Raw genomic sequence first — 26,772 nt, forward strand, 5'->3', positions numbered from 1 at the left:
CGACTTTCAGGTATTTGCAGCTGCGTGCGTGTTATGGCTAAATAGTGGGCCGATCAACCTGAACCCAACAACATGCACCGTCTAGCGACCCAGACTGTTTCTTTACACGGTGTACAGACCAAGGTCGCTGCTCACTGTTTGGGATGTGAACAACAGACAGTTCTCATGTGAAGCAAAGTCGAGTAAGCATTTCTCAATTAATAACATGTGACTACAGTGTCGTGTGCAAAAGCAGCAAAAGCGACAAGATGGCTTTCTAACATCTAACGCGGTTGTGCTAACTTAGCATTGTACATATATAGATAACGATCATCACTACAGTAGAAACCTGCTTCTGGCGCATACCAGATTTTCAGCCACCACATTAAAGGGGCAATACGAACCGCAACATTTAGATGGCTCAGACTTAATTCTGCATACCCAATAAAATAAGGTACTGAAGACGGAATCGATGAGAGACGAGGTCTGCTTGGAGTGGAGACGGTGGAATAGAGATGGACTAGCCAATGGAGGAGGTGTCACACTCTTGCTAGCTCAATGTACTCTGCAACAAAGAGCCAAGCCTTCCTGTTTCTGCTGCCCCCGCTACTTACCTTTTTTTTCCAACTTGATTCACTATGTGTCCTAGTGTAATGTAACTGGTGCTCACATAAAGTGCTCCGCTACCTTTGGGTCGAGTGCGTGGTATATAAAACTGCTACACAAAAAAAAAACTTTAATGCCGTGGAACCCAGCTTAGACGAGAAACTAAAAACTGCTTCTATGGCTCTCCGAAGTTGATGTGATCTAATTTTAAGTAAATGACCCCAGTGTGGAAGGGTATCCCCAAATAAATAAAAAAGGAACTTTATCCACTTTGACACCTCCGATCGAATGGCACTTCGTTTTCTAATTTTTTGGGGGGGGCCCAAAAACCATTACATACGATTTAGAAAAGTTAACTCTTAGCTCTAAGTTATGCATAAAGCAAGTAAATGACTCCAAATGTAATTGTAGCCCTTTAGCTGTTCTAGTAATCAGGATAGCATTCTCTGCATATAGGAGATATCGAACAGGACAGGTGCCAACCTGGGGCATATCCTTCCCTTTGTAAGTGGGTATCCAATCCATTGATGTAAATGAGAATCAGGAAAGGCACCAAGATACAGCCCTGACGTACCCCTCTATTGGAATTAATTGGTGTGGTAAACCCCCCTATTCTGCATCATAACATGTCTTTACTGTAGTATTACAGTCTAAGCAGTGTAACGAGCATCTTCTATGCCCATGGTTATCAGCATGCACAAACATTTAGATCGGTTTACATTATCGAAAGTGTAGGAGAGGTCTGTAAATGCCATTTGTAGAACACCTCTCTTGGCTCTAATGTATTTCCCCATTATGAGCGATTAGTTGATGCATTGCTCGACTTTGCCTACACTGTGCGATTTTCACTGTCAATTTTATGATAAAATAGCTCAGTCTGGAGGTATGCCAGGCACTTGGTCGACAGACTTTGGTCTCGAGCCTCTGGATTGCTTTCCTGAATTTTTTTATTACACAAATCTTAATTTGCTGCATACACTGGACTTAATTTATGGATTTAGTATGAGAGAGCTTATGTCACATGTTGCATTTATTACTAACAACTAATTTCTGTAATTCACTGAGCTTTATGCTAATTTCCTGTACCTGATTTATTATGCATTTAACTGATTTTGTGACTGACCATATTTTTGCCTTCTATAATGAACTCAAATATTTTAATAAATCTTCTTGGTTTCTCACTTTTAATTGTCTCAAGAAGGATTATTTAATGGATCATGTTACTTGATTGTGCGGTCTAGACTCTTATCTGTAGGTAGAGTATGCCATCTATTCTTGAGGATAACACCGCCACTGATACTACAAACACACTTTATTTTATCAGATTATCAAAGATGTTTTCTTTTCTTTCAACCAAGCTGCACAGCAGCAACGCTACTGTACAACATGGGTAAAAGACATCAGCCAATAGCTCTCTCGTAGGTGAGTTGTTTTTAGAAGTGACAGTTCCTAACCACGAGTTTAGAAACATTCATGCCTCCTTCTCACTGCATCAAAGACACCATTCGTAAACTAAGAGGAAGGTCCTGCTATCATCTGCATCCTATAGTTGGCCCAGGTCGCTGACATAGAAGAAGCAATATTAAAGTTTATTTTAATATTCACAGGAGAGGTTTTCACACAGCACCAGGGCTTTAAGTGGGACACTGAAACAGGTCTCAATCGGACCCTATATCCATATCCTTAACTTTACCGGTGAAAACACTAACCATTTTTGATTAATTAATATAAAGAACGTTAAGGTAGTCCATGCCTGTAATTTAGTTGCAGTTTGCATTTCCCTTATTCTACTTAATCTTGCATTCCCTATGAGCGATAACTATTTCTAGTATGTTGTCTTTTTCTATTTTTTTGTGTAGCAGATTACTCTTGTATAGTGCACACTTTGAACTGTGGTGCCTCGACGTGTTAATAAGAGGCCATGACTGAAAGTGTTGAAGAGTAAATTGAAGGCATTGAGAGTCTCTCAGTATCAGTGGGTCAAAAAGACGGTCATAATACACGGTAATCCAACCCTTGGCTTCTCTGAAGAGCACACAGACCATTTGACATATCCATTTGTCCTCCCTTATTTTTGGTGTGTGCCAGTTGTGTTTAGGGCTCCCTGTTTTTTTCAGATACAGACAGAAAACAATGTCTCTCCTGACTGTATTTATTTTTTGAAGCGGAAAAATACAGATAATTTAGCTTCTTTTGAGTGATTCACCATGCTGAGATTAATGACTTTCAGGTCAGTAGCTGTACATAATGACAGCATGGGGAGCTACAAAACTCAATGAGATGTACTTAAATTACAGCATTACCTCCTCGTAAGTCTTCCTCGCCACATGAACAACATAGTGAGCTTCAGCTCCACACCAGAACCCTCCGAAGCAAAAGTCAGCCTCCCATGCCTTCCATCCCTTCCCAACATGGCTGATCCAATTCACCCTTGACCTCTATAAGAGGCGAGCCGGCCCAACCCTTCAACCTGTTTTTTTGGTTCTGCGCTGTAGATTCTCCAAGGCGTGTTTCAGGTAAGTTAGGGCGAGGTCCTGCTCTAGCAGGTCCTACGACCCGGTGGAAGAGGCCCTGCTCAAGCGGGCTCCTGATCTGGGTTCTCCCCCACCTTGTGACTCTTGGCCCTCACATTGCCCCCTTGATTTTTGCGGCTCTGCTCTAGCGGGCTCTGACGTTTGTGGGCTCTTGGTGTTTGTTAGCCCTGCACTAGCGGGCTCCCGTTTGGTTTCCTCGGACCTGGGTTTCTCCTGCTGTTCCTGGGTTGCGCTGTGCTCGCATTCGTTCCCGCCCCGCTTTTGTCTTGGGACTGTGTCCTGGTGTAGGGACACTGGTGTGTTGTGGACGTGGTGATTCCTGTCCTGCCTCCAGGGGTGGCGCCTCTCCCGACCGGCTTCCCGCTTTTTGGGGTTGCCTGGCTGCGTGGGCTTGCAACCAAGGGCTGTGGCTTCATGTCATCTTCTACTGGAGGCACAGGCTCCTCTGGGAGTCTCTCCCCCTGCTCCCTGTATGCGCGCCTACCTTTGTCTGTGTCAGGCTCCAGGTCCTCCCGTAGGGCCGCCTTGCGGCTGAGCCTGCTTCACGGGGGTATCGCTTCTTTGCTGTGCGGCGGGCTGGTGCGCAGGTCGAGCTGGGGTCGCTGCTTGCTTTCAGCCATTTCCGGGCGCTTTATGTGCTCGGGCGCTCTTCTGTGCTGGGGGCGCGGATAGCTTAGGGTTTGCGCCAGATAGAGCTCGGCGGTGCTGCTGGTGGCTGAGCTGCTCTTGGGGCGGTTCTTGAGCTGTGGGGTTGTCTGGTGCTCCTGCGTGATGTATTTGCCGGCGGACCTTCCTGTTTACGGGCCGGCCGGAGTTGCGATTGCACTTTTTTCTTCCCTTCCCTATTACGGTGCAGGTCTAGGCTACCCTTCCGCTTCCTGTTCAGGCCCCGCCCACCCTCCTACCGCTTCTCTACCGGGCATGGTGAACCCCGGTCCGGAGTTTCTGCCTCCCCGCTCCTCGGAGTTTGGAGGCTCTGGGGGTGTTTTCTGTGCCGGCCTTTTTCCCAGGTCGTGCTGCCGACTCTGGCAGGGCGTAGGCGCTCGGTCTTGTGGCTGCAATGTAGGTGGACATGTATTGTGGGGTCTCGGGGTCTGCTCTTCTACTGCTGTCAAGTTTCATACTCTTTCTACTTCGCTGTTTTTGGGGGCGGCGTTCTCGGGGAGTGTGTTTCTTTTATGTATGTTGTGGGACCTGCTTCTAGGCACATTTTGTGTATGGTAAACTGGGCTTTTGGCTCGATGGTGGGTCTTGTGCCGCAGGTAGCACCGGCTCTCGGGACGTGGGTTCAACTCATGACTGTGTTCCTCATTTCAGTTTTTGTGCTTTAGGTGCATTAGTCTGCTACGCACTTCTTTGGTGGCATGACTTCTTTATGTTCATTGGCTGCTGGTCCTGTTTTACTTTTTTTGTAGTGACGGTTATTGCAGCGGCTTCTGGGACCAAGGAGCTGTAGCTCAATGGTATGTCTTGTGCCTCTGTTGACACGGGCTCCTCCGGGACATGGGTTCGAATCCGGCCTATGCTTTCAAGGCTTCCAGAGGTGGGAAATGTTCATCCGGTGCATTTGTTTTGCTGTGCTTACACAGTAACGTTCACTGCGGGTCACAGCATTTGGCCCTTCCAGGCATTTTCTTAACTCTTCTTTCTTCTAGGGTTGGCGCCATGGCTTCCTTTGGTTGGTTATGCGGGCATTATGTTGGAACTGTTTAGTTTGGCATTATTGTCCATCCTGGTGGAGGCGCATTCCTTGTGGCTTTGGGAATGCGGTCTGTCCCTCCTGCTCTCTTTTTGTGTGGGGTCTGGGCTGGTTTGTCCCTATTTGTGTATCCTCCTGGGGATTCCGGGGACTGTATGCTGCTGCGTGTCTGCTGGGGGCGGGCTGCTGTTTGCTGTTGGCACCTGTCTGTCCTGTGGGCTGCTTCTGTGGTCGCCTTGTGGGTTTTGGCTTCTATTTCTGCCCCTGGTGGGCTTGCCCTCTCCTGTCCGGGGCCGCGGCCCCCCTTTTTTCTTGGCCTGCTTCTTGGCTCTGCTGGCGGCTGCTGCGCCTCTTGTCCGTATCATTCTTCTCCTTGGCTCCTGGCCTTTGGGGTTCTGTTGGGGGCCGTCTGTTGCCTCTCCTTATGTCCTGGGTGACGTTTGTTGCGGTTCTGTGGGTCCGGCCTACTACTGCGCTGCCCCGTTGTCGGTCTGGGCACTCTCCGGTGTTCTTCTCGGGCGGGGCCTGTTCTGGTGGAGTCTTGGCGTTCTTCCGGTGCCTGGCGGTCCTCCTTGGGTTTTCCTCAGCCTTCCTGGATTTTGGTTGGCGTCATGGTCCCCCTCGAGGTGTGTGTCGGTTGTTCTTGTGCCTTGTTGGCAGGCGGTGCTATGCGTTGTCCTTCTCTTGGGGTCTCATCCCTTCCGGTGGGTCTCGAGTGCTCCTGGCCCGTCCTGGGTTCTGGTTCGCACTCATCTTCACATGTTCCCGTGAGTGTACTTTCTCTTGTTCCACCATGGGTCCGTTATGCCAGTGGTTGTGCTCCACGGGTTGGGCTGGTGTTGTCCGTTTTCTCCCCCTTCCTCTTGGTCGCGGGTCGGGCTCGCGGCTCCCTTCTCCGCCCGGTCTGCGGTTGTGGCCTACAGTCTTCCTTTTTCAGGTGCCCCCTTCCCGGATGATTGCGGTCTGTGGGGCTGGCTCCGGTTCTCCCCGTCCAGTTGGTCTCGGTGCCTATGGGCCTTCCCTGGTTCTGGTTCATTTCCGGCTTCGCTTGTTCCCGTAGGTGTCTCTTGCCCGGGTGGCTCCCTTCCCGCCATGTTGGCTGGTGCGGCCTATGTCTCCCTGTTCCGTTTTCCCTTTCCCGGGTAGTGGCGGCCTTTGCCGTCCTGTGGGGCATGCGTGGGTTCCCGGCCTATTTGGGTCGGTTGATACGCCTGCTGGCGGGTTTCTCGTCTGACTTCTGTTGGCCATTCCTTGGCTCGTCTGAGGTTTGCCCCTGTCCTGAGGGGGCTTCTGGTTTCTTTTCTGGGCGGTTTTTCGCCGGCCTTGTTCTTAGTCCATTCTGTAAGTCCGGGGAGTTGCTGGACCATGGGGTTTTGCTCCGTGGCTGGTCTTGTGCCTTTGGTGGTGCGGGCTCTCACCGGTCCGGGGTTCCTCGCATGCCAGTGCTCTCAATATCTCCTGTGGTGGTTTTGTTTCGATTTGATGTTGGCCCCTTGTGTTTTTTTGGGGGCCATGCCTCTTGCAGGGCACGGATGTGGGTGGTCCGGGGGGTGCTGGGTTTTCCCAGGTTCTTCTTACCCCTTTGCGGGGCCATCCGCTTCCTGTGAGGATTCTGCGTCCTCTTCTTCTTTCTCCCTGGCTCTGGGGTGCTGGTGCCTGCTGGCTCGGGGTTGCTCCCTGGTGGTGTTGGCATGGCTTTGGGCTCGTTTTGCCCAGCTTTTCTGTCCTCCTCGCTATTGGTGTGTTCTCTGCCTGTGGCCTGGCCTCCCTGTACGCTCCTGCTCTTGTCGGCTCTCCATTGTTCTGCGGTGTCTGTCCTGGTTGGCGGCTGGCTGGGTGGCGGTTTGGGTGCTCGCTTCGGCGGCTCACGTTATTCTTTCGTGCTGCGTTCTCCTTGCAGCCGGGTGCTGTCTGCGGCCTAGTGCATGGTTGCTCGGTGTTGGGCCTTCGCTTTCTGTTCTGGTGGCTTGGCCTTGGGCCTGGTTCCTTCTGCTGTTCGGGCTCATGGGCGGCCTTGCGGGTTTTCCGCTGTTTTCCGCTTTGGTTCCGTTGGTGGCCCGGTTGCTTCGGGTTTGCTCCTGTGGCTTCTGGGGGCTGGTTTTCTTGTACCTTCCTGGGTACTTTTACTCCCTTCCGGGAGGTTCTTTTGGACCTCTGTGGCCTGCCTGTTTTTCACCTTGTTGATGGTGTGGTTGGCTTTCATTTCTGTTGGTCGGATGGGGTGCTGGGTTCCTTTCTGCGCTCTCCTCTGTTCTGGCGGCTCCTTCCGGTCCGCCTTTGGTTGTGTCTGGTTCTTCGGCTTCTGCCCTCAGTTCCCTACCGGGGCTGGTGGGGTTCGCTTCCTTCTGTTCCTCCGGTCATTGGATTTGGGGTGGTTTCTGCTCTCTCGGTCTTGGTGGTCCGGCGTGCAGTGTTGCTGTCTTTGGGTTGGACTGCTTCTTTTGACTGCAGTGGCATCTTTATGTCTCTGTGGTGGTGTTCCCCTCTTTTCCTTCAGTTCCGGAGTTTGGGGTTTTCTACTTCCCTCTCACTTTTGGCTGTCCGTCGGGCGGTCTTGGTGCGTCTCGGCCAGCCTTTCTCTTCCTGTTGTGGCGGCCCTCTGGGTCTCTGGGGTCTGAGTTTTCGGGGTACCTCTGGTTCTTCCTGCTTGTGGTTGCCTTTCTCATGGTTGGTATCTTCCACTCGTCTGTGGTTGTTCGGTTTGCCGTGCTTCTTTGGCTTCCCTTCTGGTCCATTGTTTTCCTGTGAGTTTCCATGAAGTCGCTTGGCTTTGGTATGTGCTCACTTCGTTATTCATGTGGCGAGGAAGACTTACGAGGAGGTGATGCCCCGGTTACTTACCGGTAATCTTCATTACTCCGAGTATTGTCTTCCTCACCACATGAGTTCCCATCCCTCCCTCCCTGTCTAACTGTCGGCTTCATGTTTTTGCTAGGTAGTTTCAGGCTGAAGGGTTGGGCCAGCCCGCCTCTTATAGAGGTCAAGGGTGAATTGGGTCGGCCATGTTGGGAAGGGATGGGAGGCTGACTTTTGCTTTGGAGGGTTCTGGTGTGGAGCTGAAGCTCACTTCGTTATTCATGTGGCGAGGAAGACTATACTCGGAGTAATGAAGATTACCGGTAAGTAACCGGGGCATCTCTCAACATGTATGTATTTTTACACTATATTTTTAATGTGGGTTCATTATTTTTGGCTGCGTAATGTGCTAAAACCTGACAGGTATCAAAGTATGAGTACAAGTTTAAGAATTAAATAAATTCAGAAATATATGTTATCCCCTGATATGTTTACAAACACAAAATAAATATGGATAAATACCAATAATATGGACAAAAAATAAATATGGATACAGACGGAAATGTTCCCAAAATAAATACCATAAAATCAGGAGCCCTAGTTATTTGGATGCAATAACAGAAAGCAAAGAGAAACACCAAAATACCGGTGGTATTGCACACTGTGAAAATCACAGACGTGACGTTTAGGTTTCAAGTCATTTCAGAGAACACCCCCCCCCCAAAGCAGTTATCTTTTCATCTCACTGAGATCCCTTAAGCACACTGTGGTGTTGTGGGCCCCAGGCCCACATGCTCCTTAAATAACGCACACAGAGGCATGCTAAGAGTACTGGTAACTGGCCACGAGCACGTGCACCTGGGCCATTTTATTGATAGGCTCACGTCACTCGTGATGCCTGTGAGGGTTGCGTGCGGGGGTGCAAGTGTGTCCACTCCCATAGGGGAGTGACTACTAACTCTGTCTGTCGAGACACTAGAACGTGTCTCGCAGGACACAACAACACTCTCAACTTAAGTATGTACACGTTTCACAGGGTTTTTTTTTTTTGAAGTTTTACATAGTGCAAACTCGACCCATAGGTACAGGAAAGCTTTACATGAGCACCAGTTACATTTACACAAGGACACATAACAAATGAATCACGTCGAAACAAAAAGATAAGTAACGAGGGAAGGCAAAAAAATGAAAGCTCGCCTCTTTGCTGCAAGATTACATTGAGCTAGAAAGCGTGACACCTCCTCCATTGGCTAGCCCTTTTCTATTCTACCGTTACACTTCCAGCAGACTTCGTCGATGCAAATAAACGCTTCGCCTTTGACACTTTCTGACCAGAAAACGATGGAATTGCGCTTCCTCCTATTTATATACAGAAACATTTTTTTTTTTTTAAAACACAAGCCCTTGATATGTGTACGCATGCGCATGGGGAAACGGGAGGCGGAAAGGGCCGCACGCAGGCGGACAAATCCATGCAAGAAGCATTCACTGTCGGAAAACCGGCTCACGTGTGGCTGGCTGCTCGACGTCTTCCGGGGCATCGAGGAGGTCTTCTTCGGTCAAACAGCTGGGGCGATTTCTTTGCGGAGGGTAAATCGTCTTTAGGTACGTGGGTATGTTTTTCTAACCAATTGCATGATAAACTGGAAGTATATTTAAGATCCCCGTCCCTTTCTTCCCGTCAGTCTGCAAATCCATGTAAAATTAGAGGTTTGTTTACCACCCGTTTACTCAATTGCAGTTGACCCGGAAGCGAAGTAGAGGTACTGTGATGTTTAAGGTCTCCGTTTGTAGACTTTGATGTAAAGGTACGCACACGGTATCTTCCCGTCTAATTCCTGAAGGGGCGTGACGCTATTTTACAATAAAATCTGGTGGCAAAATGTTATAATAATAATAAGAAATGCCTAAGTGTATTGACTTTTTCAATAGCATTGTTTTCCTCTGCTTCTCAATGTTTAGCAGCTTTATGTAATTGGTTATTGTATGAAGCGCTTTGATGCCTTGGGGTCAAGTTCGCGTTATATAAAACTCGATATATAAATAAAATAAATATTGTGATTTTGGTAAAGATACGTGGGTGAAACGTTTTACATTTCTGAAAGTGAATGTAAATAAACATGCAAATAACGTGTGAATCCAGTGATAGTGAAGTTTAGTGTTTAAGAGGATGGTCCCAATAGAAGGAAATATCTTCTTACGCAATCTTACTTGGACTTGCCGCAAAGGGGAAACTTCTGCCTCGGGGGAATCCTGGTCGCTCCACCTGACATCACCGACGCCGTGAGGGGAACGGCATAGGAGGAACTACATCTCCCAGTGCGCCACGCTCCCGGCGCAGCGGGTGACGTCACCTCGGTCGGCCGGAACACCAGAAAAGCCGCCGGGTGCCACCGCAGCGCGGGACGCACGCCTACACGCAATCTTACTTGGACTTGCCGCAAAGGGGAAACTTCTGCCTCGGGGGAATCCTGGTCGCTCCACCTGACATCACCGACGCCGTGAGGGGAACGGCATAGGAGGAACTACATCTCCCAGTGCGCCACGCTCACGGCGCAGCGGGTGACGTCACCTCGGTCGGCCGGAACACCAGAAAAGCCGCCGGGTGCCACCGCAGCGCGGGACGCGCGCCTACACGCAATCTTACTTGGACTTGCCGCAAAGGGGAAACTTCTGCCTCGGGGGAATCCTGGTCGCTCTACCTGACATCACCGACGCCGTGAGGGGAACGGCATAGGAGGAACTACATCTCCCAGTGCGCCACGCTCCCGGCGCAGCGGGTGACGTCACCTCGGTCGGCCGGAACACCAGAAAAGCCGCCGGGTGCCACCGCAGCGCAGGACGCGCGCGGGCAGCGCCCGGGCCAAGGGCGGGCCCGTCCTTGCCCGTCATCGCCAGGAAGAGACTGGACTGGGCAACCCCCCTAAAGACGTACATGTGATTGATGCCGTCAGGTACTACTTATTGCCTTCATAAAACTTGTGTGGCATAGAGTGTAGAGATTGTGATACACGGTGACAAGTAAACAAGATATCGAGTTTATATTCACTGCGTAAGTCTGCAGTCTAGTGAAGCTATATTCTATTTGGTACTTGTATTTGTGCCATTACCATGCCAGCTAAAGACACGAAAGGGAAAACTTCAAAAGTCCCATATTCCGGAGCAATGGACCAATTTATTACCAAAGTCAATTGTGTGATTGACCAGGAAATCACGCTCCTGGAACGTCGTGTATCCCAGGATCTCGCGGCGGCCAGGAGGTCTTCGCTGGGTCATATAGCCAATGTTGGTACCCCGGCTCCACTTATCATCACTAGTCCCGTAATGCCATGTTCTGACACTGATGTCTCGACTATTGATTTATTGCCTAGTGGAACAGTTGCAGTGTCAGTGGGTGAACAGTCTTTGGTCTCTGAATCACTGTTGAGTTCACCCCGTCCGTTACCATCTACACATAGTGCAACTACAGGACCATGCACTAGACAACTGCGAGATAGGAATCTTGGGGCTGTCCCTAAAAGTAAACATGGTTATACCCCCACAAATGGTGGTAAGGCTAAGAAAGGAAGTAAAAAGCCAAAGCCTGCTAACCACTCGAGATGCCCCAGATCGTCTAATGCCCATCTAGAGCAGCATATACTGGCTACACCGACCAACAAAAATGCACCCCTAGTTTCCCCTTCACCTATGGTGCAAATTGCTAGTGGGGGGGCAAATGTTATAACTAGCGGGGAGGGATTGTGCCATGACTTGTCCAATATCTATGACGCAATTAGATCTCTTCTTCAACCTATAAAGGATAGAATAAACAAGATTGAAGATCATTTGTCTAAGATTGAATTAAGGCTTAGTGGTTTTTCCTACTCTAGAAGCAATATTGACCACCCTGGCGCTTGTAAATCATCGGATAACACTCGAGTAGAAACTGTTTTGGCCGTCCCACAAAACTTGCCAAGACTGTCCATGACCTATCAGGACCCGACTACAACTAATAAATCTGTGGTCATGCTCGACCATGAGCAACCTGCTCAATGTAAAGCGCCTCAACATAAGCACGATGCCAAGTTTTCTACTCCTGTGACACCAAGGGGTAAAAATATCCCAAATCTACCACCTGAAGCTGCCCCATTTGTTGTTATCTTAACAGGGGTTCCCTTACTGGGTAAACAAGAGGTTGAGTCCCCTACAACTTTGAGAAACAAGGTTGTGCACTGGCTCAATAAAAATAGACCACTTCCACTGCACAAAGCCTGTAAGCAGGGGTGTGGAATTTAGTAAAATATCTACTTGTCCATGGGACAGGGAGCTTCATAAATCTACATGTCCTGTACAAAATCCACTTGTGCCTTGATGTGCACCGTCAAATAATGGCAGCAATCATAGAAGAGCTCGGATAATAGCCTCTCTGGTTATGTCAGGCTCATAGTATAGAAGGATTTGAAAACTAGTGATTTCCGTATTTTGCCTCTTTTCTGCAGATCTACACATTCATCATTTCATTCACCCACTGATATCTAACATTTCACCTTTACATTAGCTTCCATTCATTCTTTAATCAGCCTTTCACCATTCTGCTTGTCAATCCATCCATCCATCCGCCCATCCATATTCCAATCTACCCATCCACCCCCAAACATAGCCATCTGTCCATCCTTTCGCTCGCCCATTCTTCCTCTCATCCATCAATTTACCCTTTCACTCATCCATCTTTTCGCTTACTGATCCATCCACCCTGCAACCCATCTATCTTTTCACCCTTTCCTTCATCAACACATCCATCGTCCATCCAACATCCCTGTCACTCATCCACCCTTTCACTCGCATCCATCCTTTCACTCACTCATCCTTACACGTTAATTATGGGCCTTTGTCTGCCGAACTCCAGACAGAAAAGGCTCATCAAGAGCTCCACCCTGCTGTAGCTGCTAAAGCGAGTGGTGCACAACACCCCTGGCCAAACCTATCCTTCCAGCTCCAAATCTATCATTCAAGCTCATCAATCCATCCTTTCGCTCATCCATTCATCCACTTTCACCCCTCCATCCACCTTTTCACTCATATCCATCAACTTTCACTCATCCCTCGATCCAGCCATCCTTGTGCTCTTCCATCTTTCACTCCTCCATCCTCCTTTACACTCCAATCCATCCACCCTTTCACTCATCCCTCCAGCCTTTTGCTCTTCCGTCTTTCACCCCATCCATCCTCCTTTTCACTAAAATCCATCCACCCTTTCACTCATCCCTTCATTCATCCACCCTTTCACTCATCCCTTCATTCATCCATCCTTTTGCTCTTCCGTCTTTCACCCAATCCATCCACCCTTTCACTCAAATCCATCCATCCACCGTTTCACCCATCCATCGTTTCACCCATCCATCCATCGTTTTATCCTTCCACCCATCAATCTTCACATCCTTCCACCCATCAATCTTCACATCCTTCCACCCATCAATCTTCACATCCTTCCACCCATCAATCTTCACATCCTTCCACCCATCAATCTTCACATCCTTCCACCCATCAATCTTCACATCCTTCCACCCATCAATCTTCACATCCTTCCACCCAGCCCTCCACCTAGCCATCCATCCATCCCTCCACCCAGCCATCCCTTCAGATATCCATCCATCCCTTCAGATATCCATCCATCCATCCCTTCAGATATCCATCCATCCATCCCTTCAGATATCCATCCATCCATCCCTTCAGATATCCATCCATCCATCCCTTCAGATATCCATCCATCCCTTCAGATATCCATTCCTCCCTCCATCCCTCCCTCCCTCCAGCCATCCATCCCTCCCTCCACCCAGCCATCCATCCATCCCTCCATCCCTCTCTCCCTCCACCCAGCCATCCCTCTCTCCCTCCACCCAGCCATCCCTCTCTCCCTCCACCCAGCCATCCCTCACTCCCTCCCTCCTTCCACCCAGCCATCCATCCCTCCCTCCCTCCCTCCTTCCAGCCATCCATCCATCCATCCATCCATCCCTCCCTCCAGCCATCCATCCATCCCTCCCTCCCTCCACCCAGCCATCCATCCATCCATCCCTCCACCCAGCCATCCCTCCCTCCACCCATCCATCCAGCCATCCAGCCATCCTTCCAACCAGCCATCCTTCCAACCAGCCATCCTTCCAACCAGCCATCCTTCCAACCAGCCATCCTTCCAACCAGCCATCCTTCCAACCAGCCATCCACCCATCCAGCCATCCACCCAGCCAGCCATCCTTCCAACCAGCCATCCTTCCAACCAGCCATCCTTCCAACCAGCCATCCTTCCAACCAGCCACCCATCCATCCAGCCATCCATCCATCCAGCCATCCATCCATCCACCCATCCACCCAGCAATCCATCCACCCAGCCATCCACCCAGCCATCCACCCAGCCATCCATCCTTTCACTCATCCGTCCACTTTCACCCCATCCATTCACCCTTTCACTCATCCATCCACACACATCTATCCACTTTCACCACATCCATCCATTCACCCTTACACTCATCCATCCATCCTTGCACTCATCCATCCATCCATCCTTGCACTCATCCATCCATCCATCCATCCTGGCACTCATCCATCCATCCATCCTGCTGTTGCTGCTACAGTGGCGTGTTCAGATGCCCCTGGTGCAAGCACAAAGTGAGAGGAGAGGCCCAGTGCAAGGAGAGAAATGATGGTGCGCCTGAGGATTGCATGAATTCCCCATGGGTAAACTAATGAGCTTTAATGTAAGCCCTGGATGAGGTAAGATATGAGAGGCCAAGGGGAGCGCGGTTAGCAAGTACAGGTACCGGGTGAAATAAGGTGTACAGACAAAGCAAAGTGCAAAGGAGGGTTGTGCAGGGGCTGCAAGAGAAGAGAAAGCATGGGCTTTACTGTAGGCCCCCGGAGGCGAGGAGGGATCTTGGGGCCGATTTGAGGCTTAAGGGTGAAGCACACAATAAAAGGCAGGGGGTCACAAGGTTAAAGTCAGAGCAGGAGCCAAGAGGCCCAGCCTCTTACATTCCAGTGATGTGTGTGTTCTGGGGCTGCATCTTATGCTGGAAGAAAAGGAAAGGGCCAGAAGAGGGCCTGGAAGTCTCGGGGAGAAAGCAAAATGACTCGACAGTGCTGTGGATTTTTTATATGGAGTTGCAACTTTGAGCTCAGCTCAATCATGTTGTTGTTCTGCTCTGGTGAAATTAAAGTGCAGGCCCCAGCTTTCGAATTGACCCTTTCACTGCCAATAAACTCCCCAGAGCTCCTTATTAACTGGCTGTGACCAAGAGGGTTAAACAGCTGTGTATCAGATTACCGTAAGCCTGTCAACTTGTCCTTTGGACAAGTTAGAAATTAAATCCTCTTGCCCTTGTAAGAAATCTAGATGTCTCGGGCGTCGGGAGATAGGAATTCCCCACCCCTGTGTAAGATAACTATGGTCAGGAGGGCGCCATGGGTTGGTCATTTGACAAAAAACATAGAGGGGGACTGTATTTTAGTAAATTTCGATGACCCCACCATAGTCGATTATATTTGTAACTGGAATGACTCTAAAATAGATGTGTCAATTAAGGCCTTTCCTCTGACTTACTTTTACCCCCCTGGTCATTTTACCACCAAATTTGATGGTTGGGAAATTGTGCGTAGAAATGGGAGGGGCCCTGTACAAGGACATTGGCCTAGACATCCCTTTCCCATAGACCCTATCCCATTGCAAAATCGGTTTAGTAGCCTGGAGTCCGTTGATTGACTGGGGGGTGATGAAAGTATATTGGGTTGCTGCTTATTTGACGATATAAACACCCATTTGAAGGTAATAAATGTCCAAAATGATCACATTACCAGTAATGAAGAGACAACGGGGGCTAGATCAAATGTTGTACCTGGTATATTACACGAGGAGGAGTTTACTGTAGCATCTCCGATTACCCAACTAGAAGTAAGAAGTATCCCTGTGGAGGGTGTTGTTAAAGCTATAACAAGCCAAATAACACCTAAAAATGTAATATTACCAGAGGTAGGTCTTAACATCATGACCTGGAATATAGCTGGTTTAAGTTCAAAGTTAAATACTCCATTCTGAAATGATTTTATTACACAAGGGTTCGACATTATTTGCCTTCAAGAGACTTGGTATAAGGAGGCAATCCACGTGGAAGGCTATATTACATATTGGGCATCGGCTGTGAATTCGGCAGCAGGAAGGGCTAAAGCCAGACTCTTAATTATGGTTTCAACTAAATTAACTCAGTTCAAACCTAATACTTACCACGAGGTGTCCTCTTATGCCCAGTATTTACGACTGGAGCATGTTGCAGGCAAGGATCTAATTATTATTAACTATTATAATAACACCTTTGACGCACGTAGAGGTCCTATTGTTTATGAAATAGGTTGTGAAATAGATAAGTTGTTGGCCGGTTCTAGGAACCAATCGATTTTACTGTGGGCAGGAGATTTTAATATACAGGCCTGTCAATATGTTGATCCAAGGATTTGTGGCTTTCTGGGGGAAATGGGTGATAATGTTGACTCCCCACATATCCACTTCCCTCATGATGATTATGGAAACTCCCTTAATAATTTGATAGCTAAATTGGATCTAGAGTTACTTGACTGTTCACTGAAAAAGGGCAATATTAAATGCCCAACCTTTACAGGCAGGGGTGCCCACTCTAATATTGACCACATACTTCTCTCCTGCGATACTGCTTATACTGATTTATGGGTAACAGAGCAAGCAGTAAGTGATCATAACAGTATCTCTGTAACTTTGCTGACGTGGGGAAATGTACATCCAGACACCACCACTTTTATTGGAGATATTGTTGCAGTGAGACCAAATGGGCCAAGAATTAAGTGGACCAATATTAATCCGGTTAAACTTCTGGGAGAAGTTATTATTAAATGCAAAACAGAAATTGACTACTGCCTAAGTAACGAGACAGTACCTGCCATATTGCTATCCAAATTCCATCAAATTATTTCTGTTATTGCTGGCTTATTGACAGGGAGGAGTAGGCCACCAAAAAACAGGTCTGTTGGCTGGTTCGACAATAACTGTATACAGGCTTTGTCGAGCTTAAAAGCTGCATTGGATATTAAACCTAGGGATAATACCCTTATTAAAGCTGAACGACTCAAATATAAGACCTCCCTGAAAGTCCGTAAAAAAGAAATACAGGAAGAGCTATGGCATAAATTAAATTTAGCTGCTAACACAAATAATAATGCTCTATTTTGGGAGACAATTAATTGCCCTTTCCTTAAGAATGATACCATTCCCGAAATAACATCTTATGTAAATTGCAATGATTGGATTGATCATTTTTCTAATATTTTTAATCCCGATAGGTTGGTTTTAGATTTGTCAGATAATCACAACTCTGTATGGCCATTGTCACCTCTATCCATTAGTTTGGAGGAGGTCTATCTGGGGCTGACAAAAAGTAAAGGGGGCAAAGCCCCAGGTCCAGACGCTGTCCCCGTGGATTTATATAAACAGGAGATGGATCTTTGGGCACCTATTTTAACTCGCATTTTTAATGCTGCTATTGAAGGTAAACTTCCTTCGACCTGGGGACAATCTATTATTGTCCCCCTATTTAAGAAGGGTTCTAGGTCCGAGGCACGAAATTATCGCCCTATCTCCCTCCTGGACTCATCGATTAAAATTTTGAGTAGGATACTCCTTAATAGACTGGAGATATGGGCAGAAGAAAATACCATTTTATCACCAGTCCAGTATGGCTTTAGGAGGGGAATGGGTACAATGGAGCAGTGTCTGAACCTCGACCTCATAATAAATAAATATATCACGGTCAAAAAAGGGAATTTGTTTTTATGTTTCGCCGATCTTAGTAGTGCCTTCGATCTGGTCGAACACTCTATTCTATGGCCAATACTACTGGAAATGGGCGCCCCAGCAGATATTGTGCACTTTTTGGCCAGATTATACGAAAGACTCTCATGCAAAGTTCGTTTTGGACCGGACGGGGAATCTACTCCCTTTTTTAGAGTGACTCGAGGCATCAGGCAGGGCTGTGTCCTGGCCCCATTGCTTTTTTCTTTATTTGTCAATCAAATTGACTCAATTCTTAGGCAAGTCCCTGCTGATGCCCCCAGAGTAGATGGCGACCCCATTCCAATATTATTATATGCGGACGACGCCGTCCTCTTGTCACGTACTCAAATAGGCCTTCAACGTTTAATTAATTGCTTCTGTAGGTTTATTGATGATAGGAAACTGTTAATTAATAAAGAAAAAACTTATGTAATGACCTGCGGGAGCAAGAAAGGTGCTAAAAAGACGTTCTTCCTGGACGAGAATAAAATTCAATCCGTGACCAGTTTTTGCTACCTCGGTGTCACATTTTCTGGTGATGGAAAATGGGATAACGAATGTGATAATGTGCGCCTTAAAATGGTAAAGAACATTAATGGAGTGTTTAGATTTGCCTCCAAGCTTGGGAATAGTAGAATTAACGACATGATTTCGATTTATAAAGCCAGATGTATCTCCTCCGCTTTATATGGTGCTGGAGTTTGGGGGCACCATACCCTTAGTGGTAAACATATCCAACTCGATGAGAACTCATTTTTGAGACGTCTACTGTGTCCCCCCGCATCAGCTTCCACAGAATTAATTCACAGAGAGGTGGGGCTAGACTATATTGAAGATCTTGCAGCCCTTCGCCCTCTGACTTTATGGCGTTCCATCTGGTCTAAATCCGAAACCTTATTTACACAAAGAGTAATAAGAGATTGTCTAAGGCTGGACCATTGTCGGTATATACCTTGGCTCAGACATATCTATTACTGGTTTAAGCTCCTTTTAAATCAAGATCCCTTTTTAATTCCCGAGGAAGCTGCCAGTATATCTAAATTAGATCTCAAGGTGTCTTTCTTACGATATACGAGACAATCTAGAGATTCTGTCCGTCTTAACCAGCGTACTTACGTCTTTTATGGTGAAAATAATTTAAACGAAGGTTTCCAGCCATATTTGACCGAAGTCACAAGAAGATCCCATCGCTTTGTTCTCACTCGGCTAAGGCTTGGAATAGTACACCATCTTGTGTCCTTTCCTATCACCAGGCAGCATAGCAATATTTTATGCCCATGTGATGATTTATCCAAACAGAGTTGTTGCCATTTTATGCTTTTTTGTAAATTTTATGTATTTTTAAGACGTCACTTTTTAAAACCTATCTTTTTAAAATACAATGTTCGGACTACAAAGAATGCAATGCAGTTACTGTTTAATCTGGAGAGTGCAGATATATGTTTTTATACAGCTACCTATATTTTGAAATGTATGTGTGCCAGGAAATCTATTATCATGTAATTCTCTTGGCCTTTCATAAGTTGCATTGTCACTTTAGCGAGTGAGCAATATAAGCGACTCTTTACACATGTCCAGAATTGTGATTTGCACTTTACTTGGCATTTCTTTGCTGTATCCTTGCTGCTATGTTTGTTCTTTGGTCATATAAATTGAAAGTTTACTGGAACAATTTTATTTGTTTTATATTGCTCATCCCATCATGCACTGGCACTTTATACGGGGATGGTAACTTGAATAACTGTTGGGGTAATTGGCCTGTATCCCGTTATTTTTTTAAAGTTTTATTGTATGATGTTGTGTGTTATTTTATGTCTGCTATGTGGCTGTTTCAACATGCCGAATAAAGCATTTTTGAACTTGGGTTCGATTTAGAAAGAGGATGCTCCATTTTCCCTTTAGGATGGCGACTGTGAGGGAACGCTTAAGATTTGACAGACGATTATTTTTCTGTTAAACACATTTTTTCATTCATGGTGAACCCAGTGGTAAGTCGTTATTGTTGGGTATGGGATTAGACTTGTGCTCTCAAGAAAACAATTCCTTGCAATTACTCCGGTTTTTTTGTGGTGGATTAAAGTAATAGGAGTTAGATGTGATTTATTAGTGAAGCAATATATGAATTCTAAAAGATTGTGGGGCATATTACCACGGGCCGGCGATAACCATTATCGCCGCTTTAGCGTCCGTTTTTCGGGCGCAAAGCGGCGATAATTATATACCATTATTTACAAGGACAAGCTGGAGCATGTTTCCTTGACTTAGCTCCCGATTTCCACACGCCTCGCCTCGATAATGAGATGCAAAGTAGGTGTGGCTGTGAAAACAACATGGGTAAATATCGCGAAGGCAGCTTTGCGATATGAACGAGGCGTAGCGATAATTTAAATCGCGCTAACTCTGCCTTAACTCAGGAATTTAATCTCTGTTAAATTCCTGACTAAGGCATACCTAACATGGGAGGTGGATTGTGGGGCTAAGGCCACAGGGCCTATCAAGCTTATCGCCGTTTTCCATGGAACATCGCTGGAAAACCAGCGATCTTCCATGGAAACCCCCACTATCGCTGTAATATTTATCGCCATAGCGCTAAGCGTTGATAATACAGCGCTAGCTTGGCTATATATTTCAGCTATAGCCGGCGATAATTAAAAGCGCGCTAAGCGATAATTATCGCTGGGGCTTGATAATATGCCCCTGTCGGTGGGATTAATAGATGGACTGAAAGAGATTAAGTAATCTTAGGTTGCAGAACACGATTTTCAAAACAAAGGTGAATTTTGAAAAGAGGGCAATTTGTAGAAATACATTAATAAAGTTTAAGGGAACATGCATGTGATAGAGTGACTGGATTTTCAAAAACAAGACTCTGGACATGTACCAAGCGGAGAAGGATTATAATTTTACATCTGCACAGAATGAGTTAAATTACAGTGCTCCTCAACACGGAAACATAGATGACGCACTAAGGGACACATTATATTCAACTTTTAAACCATTCCTCGTGTGCGTTAATTAAATTGCTTTATTTGAAAAGCTGTTAGCTTGTTCTACCTTGGAAAACAAAAATATGTGCCTTTTCCAGTTTACAGTCGACCCTTTTTGAAAACCAGGATATGTGCAAAATTCGCCGAAATTGCCAGGACCACCGCTTTAAATGGGCCGGTACTCAGTACCTGCACTTCTTTGATTTGAGAGGGATAGTACTGACACTTCTCAGCACTGCTGCAATGCGTTTAATAGGAGTGTACCGGCACTTATCAGGAGCAAACAGGTACTCTAAGTAGTGAGTACCTGCACTTCTAGATTTCCATTTAAAGCACTGACTGGGACTGTTTCTGGGATGTCTGGTGCTAGGGTGACCTGCTAGTGACATAGCGCCAGCTGTGTTCAGAGAGAGGAAGCATGCAGAGGAAGGACCATAAGGAGTGGGTTATTCAAAAGGAGAGGTCACAATCCAATGCTTTATGTCAAGGGGAAAATGCGAATGAAACAGATACTCCAGGCGGTGGAAGTGTATTGCCTCCTTTCCTGTGGGTGGAGCCCCAGACACTGAAGTGCAGCTGATGGAGGCAGGGTTTTCTTTATAGGTTCCATGAAGACTCTGATAGGAAGGGACTGCTGATTTCCTTACAGTGGTGTTTGGTGGATTATATGGGTGAGGATGGGAGTGTAGTTTCTGTTCAAGGTGAGAAAGATCGGTGCATATAGCAGATCATTTAGTTCAAGCTCCCAGTTTGCTCTGCTACTCGCTCGTGGAAAGTGTTTTATTTATTGGGTGTATCCACAACTGGAGTACCCTGTGTGCATGTGCACCTTTGGGCGTGCATAGCTGCATACTTAAAAGGTAGATACTTCAGTACTCTGTGTAAATATAACATCCCTTCAAACCAGAGTCAAACAAAAACAGCCTTAAAATTAAAAGACGATAACAGAAGGCCTGGTACCACAGTGTCAACCTAGGGTTCCTAACCCTGGCGGATGGCAGCTGGGTCTGATGGCTGTCTCAAATAATATATCTTCTGCAGCTTTCCTTATTTCACCCAGTGGTAACATGTTCGGTACTTTGTGTAAACGTAGCATTCCTTCCAAACCAGAGGCAAACAAAAACATTAAGATAAAAGACCCTAACAGAAGGCCTGGTACCACAATGTCAACGTAGAGTTCCTAACCCTTGTGGATGGCAGCTTGGTCTGATGGCTGTCTCAAATAGTATATCCTCTGCAGGTTTACCTATTTCACCCAGTGGTAACCTGTTTGGGTCCCTGAAGTCTGTGCAGTCCTTAATCCTCTCAGTGTAGATAACATGAGTAACACTGGGTTTGTTACCAATTAACTCCCGTTTTATAGTGGTAGGGTACTACTGTGTGTACTTTACAAATACAGGGTATGTTATATCTGCGGTCTAGGTTGCAAATGATCTAGTTCTCATGGCCTCGCTTCAGTAGGGTGTCTAAATCCATTACCTCCCCAGACCCCCTCCCCCATCATGCTTGTATTCCTTCTTCTTGGCTATGCGCTGCAACCACCTTAGCTTGGATAGGTGATTCCATAGTGCTGACAGCCTTCCAAAGTAACTTTTCAGGAGCATCTTGAGAGCTCGTCTGTGGGGCTGTTAGGGGGATTAAGAGATCAGCACTTGTGGGCTACCACAGCAGACTTGGATGATGGTCCCCAGCCCTTCTTGAACCACTACACAATTCAGGTCATCTGGGCTTGCCTCTTTGTGCATTGAAAGTGGTTCTTGTCCTTGCAGTAACTGCGAGGTGTGTAGTTTCAAAGAGCCTGTGACATTTGTGGTTAGAACAACAGTCTCGGTGACTGATCTACCTATTGAGTGTTAGGCTATTGAGCTTTTGATTGTGGTAGGGCTGGCATTGTTAGATCAAGCATTGGTCAATAGTAGTCATGCTCCATGACGGGTGAGTGGGGATGACTCCTTGGGCAGGGCACCCTATGAGGGCCACCAAAGCTGTCAGTTGGGGCATTAAGGTGGTATTGTTTAGTATTCTTTCAGAAACAGAACATCACTAGCTCTGGATATCGGTGGTGTTCTCTGGCTCTGCATAGAGCTCTCTTTAAAGTTTGTATTTTAGTCTTTAAGCTTCTCTGTTTGCTTGTGGCGGCAGGTGTGCGAGTACTTGGTGCAAACTCTTGTAGGCAGCTCATTTGTGCACACAGCAAACCTTCTAGTATGTGTGATTTTGTATTTTGCCTCATAAATGATTATGTTCATTAATACTTTGTTTAATTCTAAGTTTTACATAGGAAAGGTTGGGCTTTCCCATACTTATGACACATTTGCTCATGGAAAAAGCTTTATAAACCGGGCTCTACTAGCTAATGCAGGGATACTCAAAGTACGTCCTGTGCGCTGCATGTGGTCCTCCTGATCTTAAATTGCGGCCCCCCTGGTGAACAGCAGCACTGGGCTGGTGTTCACTTGACAGAGCAAGAACATTCATAAAGCTGTGAAGCCGGCATACTTTATTTACACCTTAACTAAAGCAAAAGTAAAGAAGCAAAGAAGGTGCCCTAGACAACTTATCTTTAGGAACACCTTTTAGTTTTAAAGACATCTTGTATTAAACTTGTAAAAACACAATAAACTCTCTGCAAACTTCAAAAAAGTGTATTTTATTAATCGGCACAAGTGTTTTACCTTAGTAGATCAGATTATATTACTGCATTGAGAGGCATTTATTAGAAGTGATAGTTTCCAACATGAACTTGGAAACATTAATTCTGTCCCCATTCTGAAAACAATGGCATTAGTGAACCAAGAGGCAAGTCATTTGTGAGGTGCACCTTGTGTGTAGCCTCAGTTGTTATATAATTGAAACAACACAGTTTATTAAATAACGAAAAAAATGTTTTGTACATCACACATACTGAACTAGTGTATTTCATGGTGCTCTCATATGCGGTAATGAAATAAAAGGAGGCAAAGTAATTGCCTAGAATCGCACAATTTGGTCAAGTGGGGAAGCCAGGACTGATCCCAGGTTTTGTGGTTTCACATTTTGCAATTCAGCAGCCAGATGAGTATCTCTTTCCCTCTCATGTTTTACATTAGAAGCTGATGCTTTGTCTGTCGGTGGTAGAGAGAAGTCATGTGAAGGCTTGATATGTTATCCACACTATGCATCTGCCTTGCGTCCCTCTACGCTCATCTTTCATCACCCCAACCCTCGCCCTGCTGGCATCGGTGCAGCCCTCAGGCATGCCATAGATAGTACTTTGTGGCCTCTGGCGAAATATTTGTGAGTACCCATGATCTAATGCATGGCCGTACTTATTAAAGGGAATGACCTTTCCACTTTGGGATGATTCACAACAATTTTAAAGTATACGCATGCCTTGCCATACAGTTATGATCACTGTAGTTTTCCTTATATTTTGTGATTTTCAAAACTAACAAACATATGCCAGAAGAACAGTTTCTGTGGTGTATGCCGGACAGCTCTAAACACTATGACAGCGGAGTCCACGGGCATCCGCTTATGATAAGTGTGCAATAGCGTATTCCATGTTAAAAAATCCACGCCCCCATAAAATGGTGGCATTTGGACCACTACCGCAACTATAACCGAGCAGACACAACACCAATTTTCTTTTCCTCAAGTCACACTTACAACAGCATAAAATGCAGTCACATGCAGATTTTCTTTAATTGTAAATGACATTTATGATGGAAAAATTCTGCAGACTTAATTTTATTAGTAAGAATAATCATTTGCATTAAGATACTAATTGCAATTGGAGGTGACATCTCTGCACTTTTTTTAGGCCTCACAATGTGTCACCATTTGCAAAAGAGCTCCTTTCTAGGTGATTTTAAGTAATCTGTTTTCCAATCCAAGCCATAGGGAAGGGAACTGTTGTGTTGACTGCATCGTTAAAGTGGAAATCATCTTGTAATACAAGTGATGTTTCCGCAAATTAAAACTACCCTTCTTAGAACTACCTTGAAGGGAGACTGTCTCAAAAGTTAATTTATCAAATAATATATGTCAGAACCTCATGCCACGGAGCAAGCAGGGATTACTGGGCCTAATTGTGGGGGTTGAGGCCTTTTACTCCTGATGTCCCGGGATCTTGAGCAACTGGGCAAAGTCCCCCATCAGCACTTTACTCTTAGTAGTAGTGCAGGTTGACCAGTCTAGGGCCTCTCGGGGAATGGGGAGGTAGACACGGTGGTGAACAAAACCTCACATCTGAAAATACGCGCAGCAGCTGCAATAAATGATTGTCCAGTCAAATACTTGTTTTTATGGAAAAAAGAGTATTTATATACAAATCACAAAGTAAGAAACCACGTTTACAAAGAGTACACTCTGTCTCTGAAGTCAGAGGTCTAGTGTTTTCTAGGTGGGTCCCTGAGCCCACTCCCCTCAAGCTAGCAGTAGTGGCTACTCCCCATTCAATATAGGCGACATTCAGGTTAAGCTCCACAAGTACTCCGAGTCACAGACGTTCCACTATGACTCTTTATTAAAGCAAAAAATGTTCTAGTGCTGAAATATTATCTGGCAGGTTAATTTCCCCTGGGGCCGTCTGGTCTGAAAATCAGTCTTACCCGCATCATCAGGATCTGAGCAGCTAGAGTCTCTGAGCGTGCCTTCTCCGCGGGCGTTGAAGCTGCAGCCTCTGTTGCCAGTAAGTCTTTCACATGCTGTCCAGGAGGTCTGTGGTCCGGTGTCCTTGAGTTCCTCCGGAGCTGCTGCAGTGGCCGCCGAGTTTTCAATGCTCCTCTGATGCTAGGTGAATTCCCTGGTTCTTCCCACTGGTGGAGGGGTGGGGGGGACTCACAATCCTGGTACTGGTCCTCAGTCATGGCTCAGGTGCACTTGGGCCACACAAGTGGCCTCTCTCCTCCATCGACGCTGTTGATCAGACTCGCTTCTTGCTTCTTTACAGTGTTCCCGCTGTCATACAAGGTTACCATTCCTCCTCTTCACATCGGCTACAGGCCGATCAGCATAGTAGCAGTCTTCACCATAGCCCTACCTGGCATATAGGGCCTCCAGCTTGACACAGCACATGGGCTGTGGCCCGATCGGCATGGCTGCAATGTTCAGGGTGGCCCCATCTGGCATACAGGGTTACCAACTGGAATCTGCACACAGGCGATGACCCATTCGGTGCAGCAGTGGTCACAGCTCACTTCACAGTGACCTTCCCCTGGCATACGTGGGTTGCCAAATTTTACCTGCACGCAGTCAACGACCCCATTGGTGCAGCAGTTGTCTCCTCACACCTCTCTATGGGATCCATTCGTCAGGATCCCCCACTGGACCTCACTCCCTCCAGTGCTCTTCTCGTCCTTATTGGGCACACTGGTCCTGGCAAGCAGCAGGCGCTAATGCTCCAGGGCAAGTGATCATGAGTGCCCTCACCAAGCTGGGAGACTAGCAAGACTTGGTGTCCAATCCTGATAACAGGCAGAAGTCTAGCAGAGCTTCTGTTCCTCACACAAACCGACTGGCTGCTTGAGAGTTGACCATTTTTGGAGTCTCAAGCTCCCCGTCCTATAGTCAATTTCCAGACACCAAATGTGATTTTGAATCTGAAACTTTGAAGTGCCCTCTCCTCTGCTCTCTATTACTCCTGAAAGCAGTCTGTCACAGTAGAAGCGACCCCCAATCTGAAAGCCCAACAACACAGCCCATGGGAGTGACTAGAGTTTCACACCTGGAGGTCAGCCACAGTCATGTGTATCCAAGGGTTACCCCAGGGCCTCTGCCTTACTCTTTATGATTCTCTTATCATACCGATCTCCTTCTTGACACGTGCCCGGGCCCCTTCCCAGTGACCTCTCTTCTGAATCAAAGAGCACCCTTTGATGTGTACTAAAGAGCCTCGCTTTCCCTTCTTCCATTGTGTCCCACACACCTTACAGTAATGCAGCAACACACAAGCCTGTCTATGGGGATTCATCTACCTCCCTGCCTCATGTTTCTCTCTACAGCACTGGGTCTCTCAAAAGGGAACACAGTCTTCTAGGTATTGTACCATTCACAGGGCCAGCACATTCATATAATATACACATACTGCATTACCACTGTATTGTACAATTCACAGACACATATACACTCAGCACATATAGACCACAAAAGCTCTGCACATCACTACACATCAAACCGATGTAGGCCAGGGGTGAGTTAAGCACAAGCAGGAGAACTTTAAATGAGTGAGCTTCTAGGCCTCACTCCAGTGACGCAGGTAAAAGGACCTGTTCACTCCTACTGATCACTACACGGTATACTGCCACCACCGTACTCGTGCTGCTTGACTCCTGGAAAGGGCAGTAGCTTTTCACCACTATG

General features: G+C 46.7%; 1 protein-coding gene across 2 annotated transcripts in view; it reads left to right on the plus strand.

Moving 5' to 3' along the window:
* The first annotated feature begins 9,095 nt into the window (after window positions 1–9,095).
* C9orf72 (C9orf72-SMCR8 complex subunit) overlaps window positions 9,096–26,772 on the plus strand; it is a 289,750-nt gene continuing 272,073 nt past the window's right edge. Inside the window, exon 1 of one of the 2 annotated variants that reach the window (XM_085641326.1) lies at window positions 9,096–9,219. The gene's annotated coding sequence lies outside the window, so the exon portion shown is untranslated. Of the gene's footprint in view, window positions 9,228–26,772 lie in introns of both variants that reach the window. The other variant, XM_085641327.1, reaches the window with a different exon arrangement.

This window comes from Triturus cristatus, chromosome 2_2 (assembly GCF_964204655.1).
Source record: "Triturus cristatus chromosome 2_2, aTriCri1.1, whole genome shotgun sequence".
NCBI classification, from domain to species: Eukaryota; Metazoa; Chordata; class Amphibia; order Caudata; family Salamandridae; genus Triturus; species Triturus cristatus.